We start from the raw sequence: 20,588 nt of genomic DNA on the forward strand, positions 1-20,588 counted from the left end.
AAAAAAATATAATGAAATATTTTACATACAAATTTTAGGCATATCAATTGGTGCCGTTGCCAGGGACCATGACCGGGACAGAGAATTGTCACATCCAAGGGTCCAAGGGTAAAATGAGGGACATGTTTGAGATGAGTCACTTGGGACTGCTCAACTCTTTCTTGGGCATAGAAGTCATTGAATTAGATGGGAGATCAAACTGAGTCAAAAATGTTATAATATGAAAATTCTACAATAGAGTGGGATGATGAATTGCAGCCTAGTCCATATGCCCCTTGAAGCAAGACAGAAATTTACGCCTTGAAGTCGTATCCCCTCTAGTTGACTCCATGGAGCACCAGAGTCTGATTGGCACCCTAAGATATTTAACGTATACCAGGCCTGACTTAAATAAGTCTATTAAAATTCTAAGCAGGTCTATGGAGAAACCGATGGCTGAACACTTGATGGCAGTGAAAAGGCCCTCGAGGTATATCAACTGAACATTAAGCCTTGGTTTATGTTATGAGAAAGTACTTAAAGAAGAAGACCTGGTTGGCTATTGCGATAGTGACCATGCTAGAGACCTTGATGATCATAAGAGCACCACTGGTATGACATTCTTCCTCGGACTAAATCTGATAAGTTGGGCCTCACACAAGTAGAAGATCATGGCTCTCTCTTATTATGAGGCTTAGAATATATCGATGACTATTGCAGCGTGTCAGGGAATTCTGTTGGCCAGGTTGAATGGAAAATTGAAAGGAGAAAGTCAGAAGCTTATGGTACTAATCGTTGGCAACAAATATGCCATTGCGCTTGACAAGAATCCCATCTACTATTGTTGCTCGAAACACATTGACACAAGGCTTTATTTTATCAAGGTGTACAGTGAAGAAGGTACAGTACCTGTGCACAACGTCAGCTTAGTAGATCAGCTGGCTGACATGTTCATGAAAGCTCTCAAACGAGTGAAGTTTATGGAGCTGTGTATGAAGTTGGGAGTTAGAAACATCAGTAAGGAATGACATCAAGCTCATAGGGAAGATTGTGGAGGTGACCCTTGAGTCAAATTGGGGCCCACATCATTTTACTCTCCCACTCAAAGCTTCTATATGCTATCGCTTGATGTTTCTTGTAAAAATGAACAATCTTAGACATTTTGAAAGCAGGAGGGTTTCTTCTTTTGTCTTATTCATCCTTCTTCTTCTCCCTTGTTCTCTCCGATCAGGAACTGTGCTGCCAAGGTGTGGCAGCAGCAATTCTATCCCAACATCATCCACCACCGTCTCCGTCTCCTCTGCCTCCTTAGAAGTACAAGTCCCCATCGCCACTATCACCAAGGCCCCTACTCGTTTATAACTACAAATATACGCTCCCACCGTACTAGAAATGCTGACTCGGAACCGAAAGTTGAGTCCTCCTAATTGTACTTATGCATAAATGGCGCTTGAGCATGCATTGCCACCAGATTTTCGTGCTACTGTATGTTTGCTATATTTGATCATGACGTATGCGTCAATGCATAAGTGAATAAATATATCGTTCTTATTTTTAATGCAAGTTTTATTTTGCTTCGAGTCCATCGTTCTCTCTTTATTTCTACATTTTTTACCCTCCTCTCTTTATGTTTGCCATGAGACTTCATGTTCATGTGCATTGATACCCATTTTTTTCCCTTCCTTAATTACCACTTTCATAAACTATTTTCATTTTGACAACTCTAGGATCATGTTTTCAATTTCACTACGACACACACATTACTATAGAGATTTATAAATAAAAACATTACGTTCCTGCTACACTCTCCTTCCATTTACTGGAAAGTTTTTAATGTTTTCTTTTAAAGAAGATTCTAAATGTTGGACAAATATAAAAAGACAAAATCATATTTTGTTTCATCGTATTCATTTTTTTCGAGCAACAACATCTCTTAGATTCAAAAATGCCCTAAGTCGTTTACATTTATTTTAAATTAAATTTGTTTTCTTTGACTAACGAGTAATTTCTACAAATATTCATAGATGTATGTTCTTTTTTGTGTTAGTTATAAAAATTATTGTTAAAAAGACACAAAGAAAGAAATTAATAACTTTGTTTATCCTTATTAGTTATTTTTCGTATTAGGTATTTCCTTGTATTTAACGGCTCCAAGTTATTTTATAACTTTGTTTATCCTATCCTTAAAAATCATATCTTCGGAAACCACATATCTCTATTGGGTCTCTTCCTTGAAAGAACGACATATTAGATTACAACCCGGGTGCCACATATTTTAATTACCGTCATTTGTGTATCTCCAAACAGTTATAAGCTTCACCACCCCTATTTTTCAAGATATGTTATACATCGTCTATCTCATCCCCATCCAAACCTATTTGAAGTTAATATGTTATCAATTTTTATATTCAAATAAAAATATAATTCAAGGCTACATTAGAAATTGTATGTGCACTATTCATATGGGCATATTTTTATGGTTAAGACGATACAGTTTATTTGTGAATACTATAAATTTATGCACATATTTCAGATAACTTAGGTGTCTGCATCTAAATGTCATTCAAATTTGATAAATACTACTGTAACCTAGAAGTTACAAGTTGCAGCTATAGCTAGCTATCTAGGTCTCTTCTACCTCCAATCAAAATTATATATGGTAATTTAGGGGTCTTTTGTGATATATGATATTATTTTAAAAAAATAGATCCTTTTCAAGTTCACTTTCATAAAATGAAGACCATGTTTATCAGCATTAATAATTTTCTAGTTAATTTAATGATGGATTACGATCATTTAAACCTCCTATTTATCCTCCTCGTCAAGACTGGTTGCATACTATTGTATATAATTTTTTCGCTTAGATATGGATTAAGTGTTATCTTTATAGAAAGTTTTTTAAAGATAAAACGTTTCTACTGCAGGTCCAATTCATGTTCTATCGCCTGAGGTTAGAGTTGATAATATTCTAATCTACTTCATAATTGTCTTTTTCCATATAGATACTACAATTCGTCCCATTCTCCGTGTTATTTATTCATATTTCTCAACACGGGTAGGGCGTAAGGCAAGATCATGTGCTATTGTAAAAACAAAGCTACATTTCAATTAACTTCAAAGTGGGCATGTCAGTTTCAACTTTTTATGTTTTAGTGAAATCTCTCTACGCCTATCCGGTGTTCTGCTTATTGATGCCAACTGTGAGTCTGTGTTCCAGTGTTTTCTTGAGACAGCAACTCTTTGATATCTTCTCTTTCGAGCAGATTTATGAACAAGAGGAAAGTGAGAGGCATTTGAGAACTATAAACAATGAGTAAAACAAGAGTTCAAGGCATCAGCCAGAGATGAAAGGCTACCAACACCATTTAAACAACCCATGTTAACTTTGGACAATTGAAATACGATAATGAAAACTACGTTTTAAACGTTTTACGAAGGTAAAAGAAACTGTAAACGCTTGCCAAATGGCGGACGTATAAAGACCTGTTTTATTTTTTTCACCACTTGGGAATCAAATAGAAAAAATGACGTAACTACTATTATCAGTTTATCTGGTAAAACCAAATCCCATTGCGTTGACGAACTTCTTTCGCTTCCGCGTGTTCTTTCGCTCTACAGTCCTGCATATATCTGTATACTTCTTGTTGGGGTGTGTCAGCCCCCCATTACGGGAATGTGAAGGGGGAGGGCTTGATTAGTCAAACCCCAATAAAGGAAGGGGGAGTTGAAAAGTTTTAACCCCCCTCCTCTTGTCTCTTTGTGGGAATATGAAGAGGCTTCTTTGGAGAATATGAAAAGGCTCTTGGCTTTTCATATTCCAGACCTTTCGAATTCCCTGAAACTGTAATTGGCCCTCTATATATAGAGGGCAAATCTATTCTGAAATGTAAGGCATATGAGTTTTCTGTTCATTCTTCTTGTCTCTTCCTCTCTTCTCCTCTCTCTCTCTCCTTTGGTTTGTCTTCATCACTCCTTGGTGGCCCCTCCCTTGTCTTGGGAATTTGAGGAGTTGCTCCGCAGCACCATACAAGAAGTCGTTGCCCTGCACCAAGAGCCTTGCACGTTGATGTCACGCCGGTGACGTAAAGAGGTTCTTGTTTCCTGTCTCTATACGCCGACACAGTTATCACGTTAGAGTTGATTCCGCATTTTACCGTAGCGTCTTGGGTCGTTGTTTCTCTTCAATGAGTTACAACACTTCTGGGCATCGTGTCCTATATGTCCATCAAAAATCGCCGTCTCTCTTTCTATCGTTGTCTACGTAACTATCCATGTTTGCTTAACCTGGACTTTATATCTCTTTTTACTCGTCCAATGCTCCGCTGTTTATCATATCACTTTCACCCTATTAGCCTCTTCGTTTATCAGCACTAAAATATGCCCCTCGGTGTCTTATTCTCTTCCTTCGCCTCTATATCTAAGAATATTATAACATCGGTCTGATGGCACGTATTTGGAACATTATTTTTATGAATATGGCACGTCAGAATGGAAGGTACCGATTGACGCGTCTCATTCATTTCGAGGTGGAGAGAAGACACATAAGAACTGCTTAATATTTTGCAACTCTTGCGATCTAATTCAGCAAAGAAACCTGCCGATCGTTCTATACCCGGCTTTTACTGCGACATAAAAAAGTAAAATCAGTACTACGAGTAACGCTTTAAAAATAAGACAATGGGTTTCGCTATGAATTTTAGGCGGTTTATGAGACGGGGAAAAAGAAAGATTTAAAAATGGGGCTAAAAAGGGAGATAAGGGTAAAACCGTCTCTAGGATATGAAAAGGGATCGGAAGATATGGCAACAAGGGAGATGGAAAGAGAAACTGAGAAAGAACGACTTTGGCTTTGGTTAGGAAATGGCATTTTGTTAAGAGTCCATTAACTATCCTGTTAATTCAAAAGAGCTAGCTTAGCTGTGTACGAACTTCTGCGTCAGCCTCCACCCAGAATTCACAAAGTCAAATTGTTTTATGCTGTATAGCTGGACCAAATACTCCCGTAAAATGAAGGCGCTCGTGAAAACACGCGATTTTAGTCAAGACTTTTTTCGCGACGCTGAATCTGTTGACTGCATTGCAAGTTCTACTACGCGTTGCATCTAAGCCGGTGCCCAGCTGTCGTTTGATGTTACCTGCACCGACAACAACGCAAGACCCATTAGTTTTTATAATATCGGAGATAAAAGGAGAGTGTTTAACATAAGAAATTGGACATAGGGTTTCGTTTCTAATCAGGGTTACGTTATTTGAGCCCGTGTAATCTTTGCAAGAGAAAATCAAAGAAGCTGAGAAAGATTGCTAGTTGGAGCAAACTAACACACTAAGGAACGTGTTAGAGCAAAGGCGAAAACCTAAATCTATATTATTTTATGGCTTATTTTCCTTGCATTCTTTTCACAGCTTAGAAAGTTAGCATAAGTCATGAAAGTGATCCCACGTGTCACGTCCATCCTCCCTGTATTCCACTCGCCATATTAGCACACTGAAAGGGGGAATACTACGAAACAGCATGAACTCTCGTTTTTGTTAGCCAGGCAGAATAAACTTTCATACATGTTCTATCTCAATCTATCCATCTCTCTCTATCTATACATCTCTCTCTATCTCTCTCTCTATCTCTCTTTCTCTCTCTATCTCTCTCTCTCTCTATATATCCATGTCTCTATATCTCTCTATCTCTCTCTCCTCGCGGATATAAATAGCATGTGAACATCCCATCAAACCCTATTTGCGCCGTTTTTTCTCTCTCCTCAACGCCGAATCATCCTTCACTCTCTTGAAGATCAACTTTCCAAATTCTTGACGATCAAAACCACCCACATGAAGGGATTTTTTGAGACACCCATCATCAGAAACTGAGAAAAATAGATACCTGCTCCTCCCGCGGTGTAAACTCGTCGTGCTTGAGATCACGTCTCAAGTAATTGGTCCACCGAAGCCGGTAGCTCTTCCCGCATCTCTTCAATCCTGCAAATAATCCAGTCAACTTCATTCACAGAAAATAACCCAAACAATGCTCAAGATATAATGCAAATGATGCAAAAAATGATCGGCTTTCTTCGGAACATACGCCTAGTTGCAAGCGCCGTGGGTGGAGGAGGAGGAAGACGCCCAGACGCCCAGTTGTCACAGCACGGTGGCCTCCCCATGTATTTCTCTCTTTATATTCCTCTCTTTTGATAATGGCGTCGACAAATGTCAGACCACAGAGAAGGACGAAGAGGAGGAGGAGGAGGAGGAGAAGAAGAAGAAGAAGAAGAAGAAGAAGAAGAAAAAGAAGGAGGAGGAGGAGGAGAAGAAGAAGAAGAAGAAGAAAAAGAAGAGAGATGAGGGTAAGAGAGAGTCTGCGCGAGCAGTGATGAAGGAGATGATATTCGATATCGATATCGATATTCCCAGAAATCGAATTTTGGATATTGATATCGATATAACTTGATATCGATATTCCATATTTCAATATCCTGAATATATAGGATATCCAATATTCCCATGTACAACTTATAACGCACGAAAACAAACACGGTTGCCATACTAATACACAGCCAAATATCAACTTTTTGGGTCCGAGTCGGACGGTTTGACGATGCGACACGTGTTTAGGTTCTTGGTAGCTCTTTATCTTGAGATGAGGTGAATTGATCTATGTGGGTCCTCTGGGGCATCAGTCATGCGGCATAGGTTATTTTGTTTTTGGTACCTATAAAATATGGTGACCGATTAATAACCGAGTACTGACCAATAAATTACATAGTAGTTAATTAAAATAAAGAAACAATCAAACCTGGAACTTGGTCATGCTCTTCAACAATTTGCTGAATCCTCCTGAAGAAGAATGTGATCCCTGCATGATTGATCAATACGTGCTTAAACTTCTATATTTAATGAAAATCGAGGCTATAAAGGAAGCTCAACAAAAAACTCAATCCATACTTCGCATGCAAGTTGTAGCCTTCTATTGCCGCATGTCTTTCTATTATGGCCTCCGTGGTTGTAGAGAGAGTAGTGCATTTGCAACCAGGACCTACCTCACCAACGTCAGTTCTTCTTCTATGCTTCGGCCTTCCTGGTTGTTTCTTCGCCAATGGGGGGAAGAGGTAGCTTCCCTCATTTCCCCCCCCACAGGTTTTCCCATTCATCGGCGGGATACCGTAACTATAAGCTAGCTGGTATGAATCCCTCTTCAACCATTCGTTGACGTAATTAGCAGGGTCCGCCCAGATAAAGTGAATGCAGGCAATAGAATGCGGACATGGAATGCGTGTGATAGCCCAATATCTGCAGGTATAGTGTTGGGTAGGCAGGTCAACCACGAACCCTTCTCCGTGTGTGCTAACCTCGAATTTAAGATGGCCTGCATGGATAACTCTACATGCCCTACACTTGAGTCTATTATCTTCGGGTACCCCTCTTATCTGAGGGCATAAGGAATTAGTACACTCGGAGAATAACTCCCAGTTCTTAACTATACGTTCCATGATTGCCGTTCTAATGTATTCGAACATGTCGATGATAGGTTTAGACCTACTCGGCAAGATGAAGCTGTTGAAACACTCAGATATATTATTATCAATAACCTCACATTTCGGCTTGTCAGAAATAAAAGCCCTGCAAAACTTTTGTATGCCTACCTCTACAAGATCTTGCACGCCTTCTGCTTTCAATGTCTTCATTTGTCCAATGACCCTCTGGAATCCTTCATGGGTTGTGCACTTCAGTGCTTTCCAAAATAGGTTCCTCAAGATGTTAGTGGAATGTCACTTCTTCCTCCAATTTACATAAATATGTCTTGCACAATTCCTCTGCTCCGCATTCGGTAACAAACCTGCCACTACATTCTCGAGACCCTGAGAAATGTCAACGCGTATCAAGGTGTTAGTGCACAACATTGGTTCCACCTTAATCAAGTAAGTCTTAAAATAAGTAGAATACGGCGAACGAGTCAATTAAATACCTTTTGCTGATCACTTATAGTCGTCCAACCGTAGCCATCAACAATTCCGTCATCAGCAGGCTGATAAACCAAGTCCAAGAAACTTGATTTTCCCCTTCTACCACCGCCCAAGCAATAGAGAACATCTGGTTATTCCCATCCCTCCCCACGTCGCTCGACAACTGCCTTTTCAATTCGGTTTTCAAAAAAACAACCATCCAACCCAATCACTAGTCTACAACCCTCAAGGAACCCCCTCGCTAGAGGTTTGAAGCAAATATAGAGTCTATTAAACCTAGCCAAAGAATTATGAATATCGTGCTCCACCTCCAACTGGAAAGTACTATTCCTATTCACTTTTTGTAACTCGGCCACATAGCAGGGTAGCATGTGATAATGCTCATTTAAAGAACCTTGAAGCATCTTGTGCGCCCAGGACCTTGCATTATAACAGGTGCCTCATGAAACTATGATTCCATACTTTTCGTGCAATTCTCGCACCATATCTACTACCTTATAATTCATATCCCTTCGAATAGTCTCTAAGAAGTGTTCTGCGATCCAACGATAATCGGCTTGTATATTCGTGGGGGCCCTATTGCACCTATGTTCATCATTTACTGACTTTATGACAAAGGCCTCCCTCGTAGAACCCCAACTAGAATATATCCTCCATGGACAATGTTCCTGGCATACAACTTCCACTATATTCTCCGTAGACCTTTGAAACCTAACATTGAACCCATTGCATATGGCGCAGTTCTTCACGGCTGATTTAAATTGTGAATCTGATTGAAATGTCATGCCCAATTGAATTGTAATATTATCGATGGGGTACACAGGATCATATCTTGTACCGTTGTGTGTGGCCAAATATTTCACCTCTTCATCACCATATAACTCTTATTGACATTCTTCTCTTCTACTCCTCTGTCCGTCAACAAATTCTTCATTCCATTCTTCGCTTGAATATCCATCGAGATCACTTGAGCACACATCGCTTGAATCTGAACCAAAAACAATACTTCGGTCATCAGCCCTATTGGACAAACGGATACACATGGTTCATCTTCATTCTTAATGAAGTTGTAAGATCTGATAGCCTCATCAAATCTGAGATTCCGGGTCCTCGAATATTGCTTTAATCTATAAATGAACATCCATCAAGTACAACCCATTGACGAATGGTGCTGATGCAACCAATTTATTCTGAAAATAAATGGAAGAGCATTTGTTCATAATGGTAAAGGTGTACCGGAGTCTATCCAAACAAGAAACAGATACGATGTCCTTTATTATGCTTGGAGCATAACAGCAGTCTTCTAAATACAGGAAATCTCTGGATAGAAGCTTGAAGTTCACTGTCCCCATAGTGATAATGGCAACTCTTGTGCCATTCCCCACTCTCAGCTACACCTCGCCTTTGCTCAGCTTTCTTCTACTTGTCCGTATCTGCACGTCATTGCAGATATGAGAAGCACATCTAGTATCCAATACCCAAGATGATGAATCTCTACAAGACAAGTATCTGTCTATCACATAGATACCTGAAGCATCGACGTGCTTCTTTTGAGCTATCTCATTGAGTTACTTCTTGCAGTTCTTCTTCAAGTGGCTCTTTGTTCCACAATGGAAGCACATGCCTTTCTCTTTGTTGTTCTTCTTTTTCGGTGGTGCTTTCACTCGCTTCTTCTCTTTCTCTTGCATTGAAGCAAACATTGCCTTTCTCTTCTTCTTGGTCCTACCAACGAAGAGAACATGGGCTTTGTCCTTCTGATGGTTTTCCTCGACAGTGGTAAGCATGTTAAGCAGTTCCGGAAGAGACGTCTGAAGTTTGTTAATGTTAAAGTTAACAATGAACTAGGAGAGTGAATCAGGTAAGGGTTGAAGAATAAGGTCCGTGCTTATCTCAACACGGAGTTCAAATCTAGCACTCCCAACCTTTCTATCCACACAATCATCTTTAGTAGATGAGTTTGTAAAGAAGACGATTCGCTCATGCAAGCCCTAAATAGGCTCTTTGATATCTAATATCTCTGAGTTCTGCTCTGTTTGGCGAATAACTCCATCAAATGGAGTAGCTGTAGCCTTGGCTCCATATCATCATGTTGCCTCTACAACTCACTACACATAGAAGCTAGCATATAGCATTGGATCATAGTGGAGTCATCTTTCCATAATCTCTCCATCAGTTCTGTCCGATGCAAGATCTCCAGGCCATCACTATCAAGGACATAGGCTATGTGCTCAGACTTAAGCAGGATTTTTAAGTTCCTGACCCAATTAGTAAAGTTCGGTCCAGTCAAACGGGATATATTGGGCTGCTCGATGACATCTTTGCCTACACGGGATATATCTAATGAATTACTAGTTCAAGCAGATTCAAAGTTCATCAACAATAAATAGCTCACACTAAAATTCATCAATCCATACAACCCTCAAGTGTACGAAAGCGGAGAAACTGACTATCTCCTAATGGGGATCGAAATTTCAACATGTGTAATATGACTTGGAGTACACCCCCACCAATTATAATACACATTATTGGACCCCCATCTCATTGGACTTGCAACCCTTTGCAATATCCAATCATATTTTGGTTCCCAACACTCGTGCGGCCTGGAGTATACCCCCACTGACCAGTGAGTTTGGTTTGAGCAATACCATCGTTACTGGTCAAAAATAGATTTGCTTGTAATCTTGGGGTATACACCTGCCAAACTACACGGTTCCTTTATCTCGACCGCGTGTCACACACTAGCTCTTAGTTCCTCCTCTAGAAGTAGGCCTGGAGTTGACTCCACCAACCTAGCTTAGAAGGGACTTGGATCCTAAGGCTATAACGACGGAGGACCACGCTTAAGTTCGTCACATTCGCATTGCGGCTCATATCTTAAAGAGAGGGATCTTATGGTATCTTCGATGACATAATCACATGTAATATCTCATATTAACATATGCCTTAACTCATGTGTGGTGCATGATCTTGTATGTGTGAGTGTAAGTTGACTATCTTATGTAGTCAACTCCACATTCCAATCTCATTAGTCGACTATCTTAAGGGAACCTACATTTAGTTCATCTAGGTTTTGGATTTCCACAACATATTCATCATTCCACATATTTATATCACAAATGAAATCACATAACATATGCAATATAAAATAATTATTTAAATACTTTTAAATCTCTAGCAAAGAAACATGTCTTTCATGCTTAATAATTCAACAAATAATTATTTAAACATTTTAAATTTTTTTTGGAAATTTATCAAAGGCTATAATAATTTAACACTTAAATTATTCCATTCAATAAATCCAAAAAAATATTTTTCATAATTTTACCAACCTCAAATAATTTTGATTTTGATTTTGTAAGTTAATAAAATTATGAACCTTTCTTTATTTTTTTCAGAATTTTCTGCAATTTATTTCGCCTTTAAATAATTTATTTCTAAGTTGCCAACGGCAACGGCCAATTGCACGCGGCTGTGAGTGGCCACCGGCGACCCGCCGGCTGGGCGGGCCCGCAGGTGGCCGCGTCACCCGTTTGGTGACTACGAAGCCCCATGGGCGGCTGTGGGAGCCCCTTGGCCGATTGCGGGAAGCCGCTTGCGCCTCTTGGGCACCCGCGGGCACTCATGGGTGCCCCTAGGCAGCCGCGGGCACTCATGGGCACCCCTTGGGCGGGCATTAGTGGCCATAGGCGCTGCGAGCGGGTACTGGCGCCCCTTATGCGGCCTTGGGGGCCTTGGCAGTGCTAAGCGCCCCTTGGGCAGCCCTGGGTACCCAAGGAAGCTTAAAGAACATCCAAAAAGATGTTCTTCCCTTTTAGTTTGAACCCAAACATTCAAAACTGGCTGTTATACCACTGTTGGCTTCGGTGTCTTGGCTCAGCCATGGAAAACCAATTTCCATGGATGTAGAAACGCAATCGATAGATTCACAATCAATCTCTAAAATAAAACATTGAAACTACGTTTTGGGGAACTCGTTCTACCCTTGACTTTGTCGCTTTGAGATTATTTTGAAGCCGTTCACGCGTTTGGCCTCTAAAAGTATCCACGCGATCACTCAGCACTTGGATCTCCACGTTTTCTTCTTCAACTCTTATGGGAAAACTTGAAGATCTCCTCACCATGAAGACACTCTTCCTTGGATGAGTGGAGCAGAGAGTGGAGAAAGGTAGCAAGTATCAAATCAGGCTTGCATGGGTGCTTAAACTGATACCCCTTTGCCTCTTTATATTTCACTTAAGCTTTTCCTCAAAAAGCCTCCAAAGTAAAATATATCCACCAATCCCTTATGACCTTGTGCGTGTGAACCTCTAGGCCCATTTATCATTCTAGTTAATAACTTTAATGGCCCAATAACATTTATCGACCCACCTTATTAATTCACTATATCAACATATAGGTTAATTAAATAAGGGTCGATTTAACCCAATCGATAGGTCAAGTTTGCAGCCTATGGCGTGTCAAGCTACACCTGGTGCTCTAGAAGATACTCAATAGTGTTGAACTCTCTCACGGAACATTTACCGTCATTGGTACCTATATATTTATTATCCATCATCCGCACAAGACTCTCAAACAACTTAGGGTATGGTTTATCATCAAACCCTAATCCATCATTCGATTAGTACTCATGTGTAATGGGGATCATTGGAGAATGCCTTCTCTAATATCCTCACTCCCTTGTACAGGGATTTTTCTGCATCGTCATCCTCGAGTCAATCTCCTCTTATACTGAGGGTGGATGATCCCATCTTGACCACTCAATCATCTCCGAAAGCTTCTTACTACCTCCGATCTATTAACTTATTTGAATCCCTTGATTAGAGGCTCGTAAGTCATAGTCAAAATGTAGTCGTCCACTCACGAATGTCCTGGGTGTCTCATATCAGTGGATCACTTATACAATCGTGACTTGAATCAACCTGGTTGACATTTAGGTATAATACCATTCAGGGATTCATAGGGATCAATTCAGTGAACTCTTTCTCCAAAGAGCACCCCTATCGGTCATTAGTGTCACCACACAAATAACTACAGGATCAGTTATACCTATCATATAAGTAGTATCAACTAGTGTTATTTCAGCTGGATAATTAAATGTCCGTCTGCACTATCCATCGAATAGGGATATTTTGAATGCATGTTTAAAGGCTACGGATCACTATATTATGATCTCATCATAATTGACTAAGTTATTGCACGTATTAATGGACTTTATTATAAACATCACACGGAATAATAATGAACCCAAATAATTTATTTAATGAACTCAAAAAAACATGGTAGTGTGATTGGCTTGACGGCAACATAATATCCTTCACATCTTGCGAGTGGATGATTACATTCTGAGTACGACTTTCGAGCCTCTAATCATGGGATTCAAATAAGTCATAGCTCGGATGTAGTGAGAAGCTCACAGACATGATTGAGTGGCCAAGACGGGATCATCAGCCCTCGGTGTAAGAGGAGATTGATTCAAGGAAGATGATTTAGAAAATCCCTAGCCAAGCTAGTGAGGATGTTAGAGTTTGGTGATAAACTACACCCTAAGTCCATCGAGAGTCTTACACGGATGATGTATTATACATATATGGTAACCAATGACGGTAAAGGTTCCATGAGATATTTCAAACACCACTCAGTATCTTCTATGGCATGAGGTTGATAAGCCTAAATTTGGTGTTTAAAAATGTCATTTGATCTAAACTTATGCAATAAATCTTATAATAACAAGCAAGGGGTAAAACCACAGGGAGGCACTATGTAAGAATTTTTATCCTTATTCAAATGAATTAATTCGCGCATTGCAATTCCATAGTGAGCCAATAAAGCATCATTCAAGGCATCTAATCATTCGCCCAAAAATTTGGGCGAATGACGTTGATGCGACAAAATTCATATAAAATCATTTAAACATACTAAATAAATAATAAAATATTATTTTAATTCTACAAATTATTTCTTGGATATATTATTTCTTGGATATATTTTAATTCTCGTAAAACCATGAACAACCTCTAACCAAGTGTTTTACGCACTGAAAAAAATAATTCTTGATGCATTGAGATAAAATGTCATGTAAAAACATACTAAAAAATTAAAAGCAATTATAAAATCATAGAACAAGTCATTTATGTCCAATTATTTAAGATACCAATTAAATAAGGCTAAAAACAAAGATATGTGATGTAATATTCATTAATTTAACTATATATTTTAGAAGTTATCAGAGGTGTAGCTTGGCACCCCACGGGCTGGAAATTTAACCTATCGATTAGGTTAAATTGATCCTTTAGTTAACTAATCTATATGTTGATATAGTTGCCATTACGGTTGACCAATAATTGTTATTGGTCCACTAAAGGCCTAGAGGGCCACACGCATAAGGTCATAAGGGCATTGGTGGATATATTTTACTTTGTACGGTTTTTGAGAAAAACTTACGTAAAATATAAATAGGGAAAGGGCACACATTTCAAGCACCCAGGCCAGCTAGAATTGAGAGCGCCCCTCTCTCCACTCTCTTCTCCACTCATCCAAAAGAGTGTATTCATGGTTAGAAGATGTTCTAGATTTTCAAAGAAGAATTGAAGAAGAAGAGGTGGAGGTCCAAGTGACAAGTGATCGCATGGATACTTCTAGAGGCCGGAAACATCAATGGCTTCATATTGATCTCAGAGCGACAAAGTCAAGGGTCGAACAAGTTCCCATAAGGTACATTTGATGTACGTTTCCAATGATCAATTATGGACTCATTACACGCTTCCGCATCCATGGAATATTGTTTTCCATGGATGAACCAAGGCGCAGAATCTGACAGGTCAACGTCTAAGGTTGCACATCGCAGAGTCTTTGGCTACCTAACTCATGTCAAAGCTCTAGGATGGCACTTCAGCAAGTTGGATGACTACTCACATCAATGGCAAGTTTCATAAGTTATGAAATTGGGTCTAAAGATTATCACTCCTATGACCCTATCAATGAAAAGGTGCATGTGAGCAGAGATATTGTCTTTAAAGAAGATGCCAGGTAGGACTGTGATGTCGCGAAAGTAAGGATGACGCAAGGTACCCCCCTCTCTCATTATTTATCAATGTTAACTATTGTTTTTGATGGCTAGGTGCATAAGGTACCATTGGTAGAGGAAGCCATTTTTGCATCGCCTCCACATGAAGGGAGCTCTGTACCATGGGAAGGAGATCCTCTATTCACTATTGAAGAGAGCTCACTCACGAGGTTCCGAGGTTTTCAACAGGTTTATGAAGACACCGAGCCAGAAAGTTCACCTTGACTAGGAAGAGTGCTTGGTGATAGAGGGGGAGCCAGAAAGTTTCCTAGAAGTTTTTGAGGTGAAGCTTTGGAGATGTGCCATGAAGGATGAGATGGACTCCATTGAGAATAATTGGACATGGAAGCTGGTGAATGTACCTAAAGGATGCAAGACAATTGGCCTTTAGTGGGTTTTCAAGCTCAAGAAGAACTCAGAAGGAGAGATGACGAGACATAAGCTAGACTGATCGTGAAGGGCTATGTCTAGAAGCTTGGAGTTGACTTCAAGGAGGCATTTGCACTAGTGGCAAGAATTGTGTCCATTTGTGTGGCTCTAGTAGCACGAGGAAGGGACTTGCATCATCTTGATATTAAGTCTGGTATTTTCAATGGAGAGATAAAGGAAGAAGTCTACGTAAAGCAACCAGAGGGATTCATAATGAAGGGCAAAGAGCATATAGAGCTGAAGTTGAAGAAGGCCTCGTAGGGACTAAGACAAGAATCGAAAGCATGGTATACCAAATTGGATAACTTTTCTATTTCCCTTGGTTTTACCAAGAACGTCCAAGAGCATGTAGCCTACATGAATATTCTAGCCCACATGATTGCACGCGGAAATTAACTCCCCGTGCATTTAATAAGATGTAAGCTTACCATCTTTTTTTAATTTTATAAAAACGAGAATAGAAGCGGCAACGTGGTGCTTTCATAGCCGTTCAAATACATCATCATTACGCAATGATTTCCACCTATGGAAGAGCACAATGAAGTGTCAAAACGCAATCTGAGGGCAGAGAAATCAAGGTTGAATCAAAAAAATGAGCATTGCATATTTTTGTGGAGGAGAGATTAAGTGTCCAACAACCATGAATAATTACCAATAAAATGAAGATATCTTGAGATCTAGCTGTCGATTAAGCTCAAATTTTGAGGGTAGGCCCACCTCTTCACCCTCTACAAAACAGATGGTTGGATTTTTAAATGGAGATCAGGAAGAAGGGAAATTTCACTTTGAAGCTCTCCAGAAATTGGCCAAGAAGGACATAGGTCTGTTTTTGAAGTCGGCAGATCTTGATTCATTCTTCAAAGTTGTAATTTTCTTTTCATTGTTTCAACTTCTTCTTGAATGAATCTAATCAAGAAGAACTCAGAAGGAGAGATGACGAGACATAAGCTAGACTGATCGTGAAGGGCTATGTCTAGAAGCTTGGAGTTGACTTCAAGGAGGCATTTGCACTAGTGGCAAGAATTGTGTCCATTTGTGTGGCTCTAGTAGCACGAGGAAGGGACTTGCATCATCTTGATATTAAGTCTGGTATTTTCAATGGAGAGATAAAGGAAGAAGTCTACGTAAAGCAACCAGAGGGATTCATAATGAAGGGCAAAGAGCATATAGAGCTGAAGTTGAAGAAGGCCTCGTAGGGACTAAGACAAGAATCGAAAGCATGGTATACCAAATTGGATAACTTTTCTATTTCCCTTGGTTTTACCAAGAACGTCCAAGAGCATGTAGCCTACATGAATATTCTAGCCCACATGATTGCACGCGGAAATTAACTCCCCGTGCATTTAATAAGATGTAAGCTTACCATCTTTTTTTAATTTTATAAAAACGAGAATAGAAGCGGCAACGTGGTGCTTTCATAGCCGTTCAAATACAGCATCATTACGCAATGATTTCCACCTATGGAAGAGCACAATGAAGTGTCAAAACGCAATCTGAGGGCAGAGAAATCAAGGTTGAATCAAAAAAATGAGCATTGCATATTTTTGTGGAGGAGAGATTAAGTGTCCAACAACCATGAATAATTACCAATAAAATGAAGATATCTTGAGATCTAGCTGTCCGATTAAGCTCAAATTTTGAGGGTAGGCCCACCTCTTCACCCTCTACAAAACAGATGGTTGGATTTTTAAATGGAGATCAGGAAGAAGGGAAATTTCACTTTGGAAGCTCTCCCCCGAGAAATTGGCCAAGAAGGACATAGGTCTGTTTTTGAAGTCGGCAGATCTTGATTCATTCTTCAAAGTTGTAATTTTCTTTTTCATTGTTTCAACTTCTTCTTGAATGAATCTAAGACGCCAAGGCATGGGCAAAATGTGCATGCCCTTGAAGTTGATTTGAATGGTGATTCGAATTGGAATTTCATTTTGATTCAAGATTTGACTCTTAATCCTTAGTTCTACATTGATTTTTATCCCATTTTGCATTTTAGATCTCTAGATTAGAAGCAAATCTCATCCTTAATTCAATTTCCCCGAATTCTTCTACATTCTCGCTTTAGGTGAATGTGTCTACTGTCTCTCTCAAGATGTAGAAATTGATTGTTTGAAAATTCAGTTCAATATATAAAAAACATTAATCCAAAATTTTGTCCAAAATTTTTTTTCCATCTTCCCGACTAATTATAAAAATCCATTTCTTGATTAATAATTCCCAATTTTAATTTAAAAAAATATTTCAAAATTTATCTTGATTGGAATAATGTTTACTTGAATTAATCTGATATAAGAATCAATTATCGTATCTAGAGTGTCTTGACCGAAAATATTAAGATCAAATATATGCTTTTGTTTAATTTTGATTAATTACAAAAAAAATTAAACACAATTAATGCCCATTAAATGCAAAATTCATTCATCATTGAATTAATTTATTTGAAATAGGATAAAAAATCTTACAGAGTGCCTCCCTGTGGTTCAACACCTTACTTGCTCTATACATAGTATTTAGTGTTTAAAGGCTATTATATATTTTATTGCATAAGTCTCAAAACAAATATAATGACATATTTTACATACCAATTGTAGGCTTATCAATTGGAGCCGCTGCCAGGGACCATGACCGGGATATAGAATTGTCACATCCAAGGGTTCAAGGGCGAAATGAGGGACATGTTTTAGATGAGTCACTTGGGATTGCTCAAATCTTTCTTGGGCATAGAAGTGATTGAATTACATGGGAGATCAAACTGAGTCACAAATGTTATCATATGAAAATTCTATAATAGAGTGGGATGGTGAATTGCAACCTCGTCTATGTGCCGATTGAAGCAAGACAGAAATTTACCCCTTGAAGTCTTATCCCCTCTAGTTGACTCCATGGAGCACCAGAGTCTGATTGGCACCCTAAGATATTTAATGTATACCAGGCCTGACTTAAATTATTCTATTAAAATTCTAAGCAGGTATATGGAGAAACCGACGGCTGAACACTTGATGGCAGTGGAAAGGCTCTCGAGGCATACAAACTGAACAATAAACCTTGGTTTATGTTATAAGAAAGTACTTAAAGAACAAGAGCAGTTGGCTATTGCGATAGTGACCATGCTAGAGACCTTGATGATCATAAGAGCACCACTGGTATGACATTCTTCCTCGGACTAAATCTGATAAGTTGGGCCTCACACAAGCAGAAGATCGTGGCTCTCTCTTATTGTGAGGCTTAGTATATATCGATGACTGTTGCGGCGTGTTAGGGAATTTGGTTGGCCAAGTTGATTGCCAAATTGAAAGGAGAAAGTCAGAAGCTTGTGGTACTAATCGTTGACAACAAAGATGCCATTGCGCTTGACAAGAATCCCATCTACTATAGTTGCTCGAACACATTGACACAAGGTTTTATTTTATCAAGGAGTACAGTGAAGAAGGTACAGTACGTGTGCACCACGTCAGCCCAATAGATCAGCTGGCTGGCATGTTCATGAAAGCTCTCAAACGAGTGAAGTTTGTGGAGCTGTGTATGAAGTTGGGAGTTAGAAACATTAGTAAGGAATGACATCAAGCTCATACGGAAGATTATGGAGGTGACCCTTGAGTCAAATTGGGAACCACATCATTTTACTCTCCCACTCAAAGCTTCTTTATGCTCTCTCTTGATGTTTCTCGTAAAAATGAACAATCTTAGACATTTTGAAAGCAGGAGGGTTTCTTCTTTTGTCTTATTCATCCTTCTTCTTCTCCCTTGTTCTCTCCGATCAGGAACTGTGCTGCCAAGGTGTGGCAGCAGCAATTCTATCCCAACATCATCCACCACCGTCTCCGTCTCCTCTGCCTCCTTAGAAGTACAAGCCCCCATCGCCACTATCACCAAGGCCCCTACTCGTTTATAACTACAAATATCCGCTCCCACTGTACTAGAAATGCTGACTCGGAACCAAAAGTTGAGTCCTCCTAATTGTACTTATGCATAAATGGTGCTTGAGCATGCATTGCCACCAGATTTCCGTGTTACAATATGTTTGCTATATTTGATCATGATGTATGCATTAATGCATAAGTGAATAAATACATCGTTCTTATTTTTAATGCAAGTTTTATTTTGCTTCGAGTCCATCTACCTCTCTTTATTTCTACATTTTTTACTCTCCTCTCTTTATGTTTGCCATGAGACTTCATGTTCATGTGCATTGATACCCATTTTTTTCCCTTCCTTAATTACCACTTTCATAAAATATTTTCATTTTGACAACTCTGCGATCCTGTTTTCAATGCAGCTATGGTACACACCTTATGATAGAGATTTATAAATAAAAACATTACGTTCCTGATAAACTCTCCTTCCCTTTACTGGAAAGTTTTTCATGTTTTCTTTTATAGAAGATTCCAAATGTTTGACAAATATAAAAAGACAAAATCATATTTTGTTTCATCGTATTCAATTTTTTCGAGCAACAACATCTCTTAGATTCAAAAATGCCCTAAGTCATTTACATTTTCTTCTTAAATTAAATTTAGTTTCTTTGACTAACGAGTAATTTCTACAAATATTCAGAGATGCATGTTCTTTTTTGTCTTAGTTAAAAATTATTGTTGAAAAGACACAAAGAAAGAAATTAATAACTTTGTTTATCCTTATTGGTTATTTTTCGTATTAGGTATTTCGTTGTATTTAACAGTTTCAAGTTATTTAATAACTTTGTTTATCCTAGCCTCAAAAATCATATATTCGGAAACCACATATCTCTACTGCGTCTCTTCTTTGAAAGAACGACAGATTAGATTACAACCCGGGTGCTACAGCTTTTAACTACCGTCATTTGTGTATCTCTAAGCAGTTATAAGCTTCACCACCCCTATTTTTCCAGATATCTTATACATCCTCCATCTCGTCCCCATCTAATCCTATTTGAAGTTAATATGTTATCAATTTTTATATTCAAATAAAAATATAATTCAAGGCTACATTAGAAATTGTACTTGGACTATTCATATGGGCAGATTTTTATGGTTAAGTCGATACAGTTTATTTGTGAATACTATAACTTTATGCACATATTTCAAATAATTTAGGTGTCTGCATCCAAATGTCATTCAAATTTGATAAATACTACTGCAACCTAGAAATTATAAGTTGCAGCTATAGCAAGCTATCTAGGTCTCTTCTACCTC

The sequence above is a fragment of the Wolffia australiana genome, chromosome 15 (genome assembly GCF_029677425.1).
Source record: "Wolffia australiana isolate 7733 chromosome 15, ASM2967742v1".
NCBI lineage: Eukaryota > Viridiplantae > Streptophyta > Magnoliopsida > Alismatales > Araceae > Wolffia > Wolffia australiana.